General features: G+C 36.2%; 1 pseudogene; it reads right to left on the bottom strand.

Moving 5' to 3' along the window:
• Nucleotides 1-452: 452 nt before the first annotated feature.
• Nucleotides 453-1420, bottom strand: LOC138835499 (olfactory receptor 2A12-like; annotated as a pseudogene).
• Nucleotides 1421-6767: the final 5347 nt, after the last annotated feature.

Genomic DNA, 6767 nt, shown 5'->3' with positions numbered 1-6767 from the left:
GAGGAATTCACAACTTAAAATTTGAGGTGTTCCATTCCTCAGTACCACATAAACAGAAAAAGCCAAACGTGGTGCTGAGGCTAGAGTGCTAGAGTGCTAGCCTTGAGCAAAAGAAGCTCAGGGACAGTGCCCAGGCCCTGAATTCAAGCCCCTGGACTGCCTAAACAAACAATCAAATAAATAAATAAATTGAGGCCTTCTTGATAAAAAGAAAACAAAACATGAAACAGTGACTGCAAATAATGACGTGGTGACTATAGATGTAGATGGTTAGACTGACAGTATTTGATTGAGCTGAGAGTGATAAGTTTACACATCACAAATTACTGTCCATAATAAATGCACGCTGATCCTCTTCCTCTGCAAATTCTGACACACTGAAGTTCCTACTGATAAAACGTAGTCTTACGGAATTGAAGTGTGAACTGTTAGAAATGCAAACTAGTCAATATCTAGCACTTGCAGCATGTGATTCGATCGCTTCTCTGTAGGATTCTTGCGATGGCTCCCTTCACTTCCTTATTCCTCAGGCTGTAAATGAAAGGATTCAGCATAGGGTTGATAACTGCATAGAACACACAGATCAGTTTGTCTCCTTCTGCTGAGTAGAGTGACTTGGGCCTCAGGTACCGAATCAAGCCAGTTCCGTAATAGATTGTCACCACCGTGAGGTGGGACGCACACGTTGAAAAGGCTTTTTTCCTACCCTCCCCTGAGTCTGTTCTCATCACGGCCCCCAAGATTTGAACATAGGAGAGAATAATGAAGGTGAACGGCACCAGCACTGTGCCAGCCCCTCCTATGGCCATCGTGGCTTTCATCAGGGACGTGTCTCCACAGAACATATGCAGAAGTATGGGCAACTCACAGAAAATATAGTCAACAGTGTAAGGTCCACACAACGGGAGGATGGTGAAGTAGAGAGGAACCACAGAAGACAAAAACCCTATGATCCAGGCCCCGGAAGCCAGTGACACACACACAAACCAATTCATGAGAATCAGGTATCTGAGTGGGTAGCAGATGGCCACATAGCGATCCACGGCCATCACTGCCAGGAGAAAGCACTCAGCTGACTCCAGGAATAAGGTGAGATAGGTCTGAACAAGGCAGAATGTGTAAGATATCACTTTCCTGCTTGCAAGAAAATTGAAGAGCATCTTCGGCACTACCACCGTGCTAAAAGAGACATTGAGGAAAGCCAGATGGCAGAGGAAGACATACATGGGGGTCTGAAGAGAGGAATTTAGAAGCACCAGTGCGAAGACAGCTTATTTCCTAAGCAATTTGCCAAGTAGACCAGAATGAACAAGAAGAAGAGGGGAATCTCAGACTGGGGATAGTTGGAAAATCCCACCAGGATTAGCTCAGGGATGGTGCTGGAATTCTTATGCTTCATTTGAGCCACTGAAATATGCCTATTCAAAGGAGAAGGAAACAAAAAGATCTTAGATGAACTATGTCTAGGTTCAAATAGTTCCTTCAGTGCTTAAGATATAAGAGTTTTAAATGGCAAGAATATTTTTTTTGTGAAATTTTCTTAGATGTGACAACTCTGCATCACATTCTTCAAAACATGACCTGTTCTAGGAAATTACACAGATGTGTGGTTTCAAGTTGAGATTTTTACTCACTTTTTTATATTGTATCATAAACACTAGAGAAATCCTCTATGTCCAACAAATTACTTTATCTCTTAAAAGTAAAATAAAAGTCAATAAATTAAGATGACTTGTCCAACAGCCTAAGCTGAAATTATGAAGTTTCTAAACATTTACATTCTCCTCCAAATATGTTAAAATTAGAAGTGATTTTGTCTATTTCTTTTACTAACAAAAAGAGGTCTTTTGTCTTTTACATCGCTGACCCCTAAGGAAAATAGTCATCTCATATAAGTGGAATAGCACTGCTATTTTAATATTTCAACCATGTTGGCCACCTTAGCATTAATCAAATTAATTATCTAATCATCGAAACCACTGTACTTTGATTTCTAGTCATAATCATTGAGAATATAATGCAATTAGTTAAAAATCAAGATTTTACCACTTTAACTGTAGTGTGAAATTGCCCTTATGGAATTATACTTCACAAATATACATGCATTTACAACAATATGTTTTGTAACTTCTTGCCATGAAATTTTTTCTTCCTTTGCGTACAACCAAAGCTATGTACTGAATAGACCATAGGACACACAGCAATTATATCATGAAAGGAAAAGAGACAGAAGCATAGAAAGCCAGACAGCAAGAAATTAGAGAGAGACAGAGACAGACAGACTAACACAGACAGACAGACACAGATGTAATAGAGAAAAGAGTGAGAGAGAACTCAAGAAGAGCTACAAGACGTGGATTCTGTGTTGAGGGAGTGAGTGGCTATATGAAGAACAGTTGACTTTTTCAGCCTTTTGAGGTTAGCAGACGTGTTCGCCAATAGTCAGTACTGTCTATGTATGAACAAACACATTTTCCTGAAAAAGATCAAAAATTCTAATCTTTACCTGTAAAGATGTCAGGAGAACCACAGCTATTCATCAACCATCACATTTAATGCTATCTAGTAATTATCATTTCTTCAACAGTGAGCTCCTCAGCTAGGTGGAAGATAGATTGTGAAGAACTGTGGTTACTAAAATGAAAGTCTTGTTTTCCTGATTTTGTATTGTTAGTTGTAGCAAGAAACTTATCCATATTCTCTTTATGTATTTCCTTACCCATCCCAATTTTATATTTACTGTCAATGGATTAAAATCAGAGTAAGTAAAATTTTTCTGTGCATTATAAAACCAGAGTGGAAATTTTATGGCCTGTATAAAATCAATTAACAGAGACAAAGCTTTAGTTGAATTCTCAAGGGAAATAACTTCATTGGAAAACACTCAAACAACAAATTAATTTTTTTCCACTTACTGCTAGTGGTAAATAGTTCGTTAATGTAATTTATAATTTCCTACTTACAATGACATCTACCTCCATTAATTTTGGGAGAGAAGCATCTCAACTTTGAAGTTCAACTTTTTTAAAAAAAGTATTGTGTTAATGACATTATACTTTTGGCTTTTTAATTTTGGTTTCTTTTTCCTTACAATTATTTAATCATATTAATTGTGCATTTGATGAGCTTCACAGTGACAATTCCACACTTGCATATGGTATCCTTGCTTCCATTGTATCCACCCCTTTTTCATTGCCTTTCTATCCACTTTCCATGTTCCAATTCCCATCCATAATAGTCTATCTCTTATGTTCCATTCAATTTCCTTTATTTTAAATTTCTACATATGAGAGAAGACATGTAATGCCTTTCTTTATTTTTGTATGATTTATTTTCCTAAAAGTGATAAATTCCACTTTAATCCATTGCTCTACAACATGCTTCCATCGTCTACTGCATTAAAGCACCACATTGTGTTTAGCCTTCTGTTTACTGAGGAACACTTAGACTGTATCTTGGCTATTGTAAATAGGGTTACCATAAATAGGAATGTGTAAATATCACTCATATTTGTTATCTTTAATCCTTCCAGTGAGTACCTAGCAGTGGTATAGTACATGGCAGCTATATCTGTAGTATGTATGCATGAATGTATGTATGTGTGTATTTTGAGGAGCCTCTATTCTGATCTGCAAAATGTCTGTATGCCTTTACATTCCCACCAATCATGTGTATGTAAGAGTTCTTTGTGCTTCTATATAAAGTTTAAGGTTTTTCATTTTGCATTCATTTGATGGAGATTTCATTGAATTTGTAGATTTCTAGTTGTATGACCATACTAACAATAAAACATGATCACAAAAGGTTCTACCATCTCCTAATATCTTATCTTCCTCAGTATTATTTTTCAGTATTTATAATGTTTTTCATATATATTTTCATTGTAAAGATGTTGTACAGAGAGGTTACAGTTACATGAGTAAGGTAATGAGTACGTTTCCTAATGAGCATTGTTACCCCCTCCTTTGTTTTTCCCTTCCATTCCTTTCCTCCCTACATCCCCTCCCTCCCCACCTCCCCCCTACTACGCCCCAGCCAAAGTTGTAAAGTTTGTTTTCAACTTAGTGTCTTGTACATCTCATTGTTACAATGGGTCAGTCTGTATCCTTATTTCAGCATTTTGTTATTTCCCTTCCCCTCTCCAAATTATAAAAGTGTATATACAAGATGTAAGGCACTGGAATCAAATACAGAGAAAGGGGAAGAAGATCCAAAAGAAACAAAAAATCACATAGTATATTATAAGTACATCACAAACAACATCAACAGGGCTGGGAAGTTGGCTCAGTGGTAGAGTGTTTGCCTTGGGTTCGATTCCTTAGCACCACATAAGCAGAAAAAAGCCAGAAGTGGTTCTATGGCTTAAGTGGTAGAGAGCTAGCCTTGAGCTGAAGAGCTGAGGGAAAGTGCCTAGGTGCAGTTTTCAGCTCCCAAGACCAACAAAAAACAAACAAACAAAAAAAACACAGCATAAACAAAGAAAACACCTCTTGTTTCCCTATATTGTAGTTTTTCACTCCCTGATTAAATTTTGTTGTTTGTTCCCTCCAGGCTACAAAAATGAAATTTGTTCCTTGCCAATGAATTCATTATTGATGTTCAGAAAGACAATCTTCAAATGTACATTGCACACTTACTACTTAGTTGAATTTGATATCAGATCTTAATTAATTCTGCCTTCTTTTCTGTTTTCTAAGTACAGGACAATATTATCTACAGATAAGATTAATTGGACTTATCTATCCCTATTCATATCACTTTCATTGTTTTCAGTTGCCTTATTACTTTGACTAAAATTCCAAGCTCTATATTGACGAATAATTGGGAGAGCTTCATTCCTGATTTAGAAATAATTTTTTTTTTTGCCATTTGATATGATGTTAGCTTAGAGTTAGTTACTATGCTAAGGTACACTCTTTCTGTTCCTAAGTCTGTAGAGATTCTGTCATGAAATGATGCTTAATTATGCACAAAAATTGACTAAAAGCTCAGATAATTCATATGATTTTATCTTTGACTTATTTGTATGTTGTATTCTGTTTATTGATTTGTTATGTTGAACAGTTCTTGCATTACTAGAATGAAACCAACTATTACAGTGCATGATATTTTGTTGTTGTTGTTGTTAGTAATGGGGCTTGAACTCTGGGCCTGAGCACTGTCCTTCAGCTCTTCAGCTCAAGGCTAGTGTTCTACCACTTGAGCCACAGTGGCACTGCCGGTTTTCTGGTGGTTATTTGGAAATAAGAGGCTCATGGAAACTTGTAATATCTAGTAGATGTATGAGTCAAGCGGAAAAGGTCAGATAATGTGATGTCAGGAAAATGAACCCTTAGATGTGTATTTTAATGTTTTTTTTCTTTCATGCATGTGTTTCTAACGCATTTATAAGATTATCTCTTTGTTGCTTTGTATGTCCTTCCCCCACAGTGTAACCCCTGCTTTCACTATATTTGATGTCAGTATGACTTGTGGAGGAGATGGGGAAAAACCAGTTGTTTAAGGATACAGGTGGACCTGTTGCAACAATGAGAAGTACCAGTTGTCATGTCCAAAACGACGTTTTGCAACGTCGGTGCGGGGGGGGGGGGGGGGGGGGGAGAAGAAGGATTGGGATTAGGGGGAGGGGGGAGGCTGGGAAGGGATGTGAAGGGTAAACAAAGGAAGAGGCTGCAATGCTTGGTAAGAAATGTACGCATTATCCTGCCCATGTAATTGTAACTCCTCTGTACAGTATGTTCACAAATAAAATAAAATTAAATTAAAAAAAAAAAAAGAGGCTCATGGACTTTCCTGCCTGGGCTGGCTTTGAACCATGATCCTCAGATCTCAGCCTCCAGAGTAGCTAGGATTATAAGCATGAGCCACCTGCACCTGGCATGCACGATCTTTTAAAGTACTTTTAAGCTCCATTTACAGGTATGGTATTGATTTTTGCATAGATATTGTTGCAAAGATGTTTGCACCTTTATTCATCAAGGATATCACGTGTGTGTGTGTGTGTGTGTGTGTGTGTGTGTGTGTGTGTGTGTGTGTGTGTGTGTGTTTTGGTTTTGGTAGCAAAATAGTACTAATTTATTGAAAGAATTTTTAAAGATCTTTTTATTTTATGTAATAGTTTGAGGAGTATTAGTATTAGTTTTTAAAGTCAAATAAAATTCAATAGTGAATCTTTCTCATGCTGGTTTTTATTTACATTTGGTTTTTGCAAAATTAACTGATTGAAAAATAAGATTGCTTTAAAGTTTTCTTGTAAGCTTCATGTAAAATATCTAAACTCAATGCTCCTTATGATTTTGATATGGAAATGAATTTCCCTAATATAATATCTAATTAAACTTTCTTCAACAATTTATAAATCTAAATGATTTAAAGCAGAAACTACATTTATCTCTAGATGATAAATGATGCATAGATAGATATAAATAGATATATCGATAAGTATAAATAAGATAATATAAATAAAATAAATAAAATCCCTTTTTAAATCAAACCCATTACTGATGGTTCACAGCTGTAGTCCTAGCCAATTACAATCTAAGTACTCTTATCTCAGATTATCAGCAAAAAAACAGAAGTAGAGATGTGGCTCAGTTGCTAGATCACTAGTGTGAATGTGAGTTCAAGCTTCAGTATCAGTACACACACAAAAAAATTAAATCACAGTGGAATGTATCAACATATAAAAAAAAACTATGTTAAATTCATTTGAAATTTTAAGGGATCCTTGGTAATTGCTATGATAGTATTGATCTAAAATTTCCCCC

This window comes from Dipodomys merriami, unplaced genomic scaffold, assembly GCF_024711535.1.
Source record: "Dipodomys merriami isolate MVZ:Mamm:240054 unplaced genomic scaffold, mDipMer1.0.p SCAF_24, whole genome shotgun sequence".
Classification (NCBI taxonomy): domain Eukaryota; kingdom Metazoa; phylum Chordata; class Mammalia; order Rodentia; family Heteromyidae; genus Dipodomys; species Dipodomys merriami.
The sequence above is the reverse complement of the archived record's forward strand: the minus strand, read 5'-3'. Positions and strand labels throughout refer to the sequence as shown.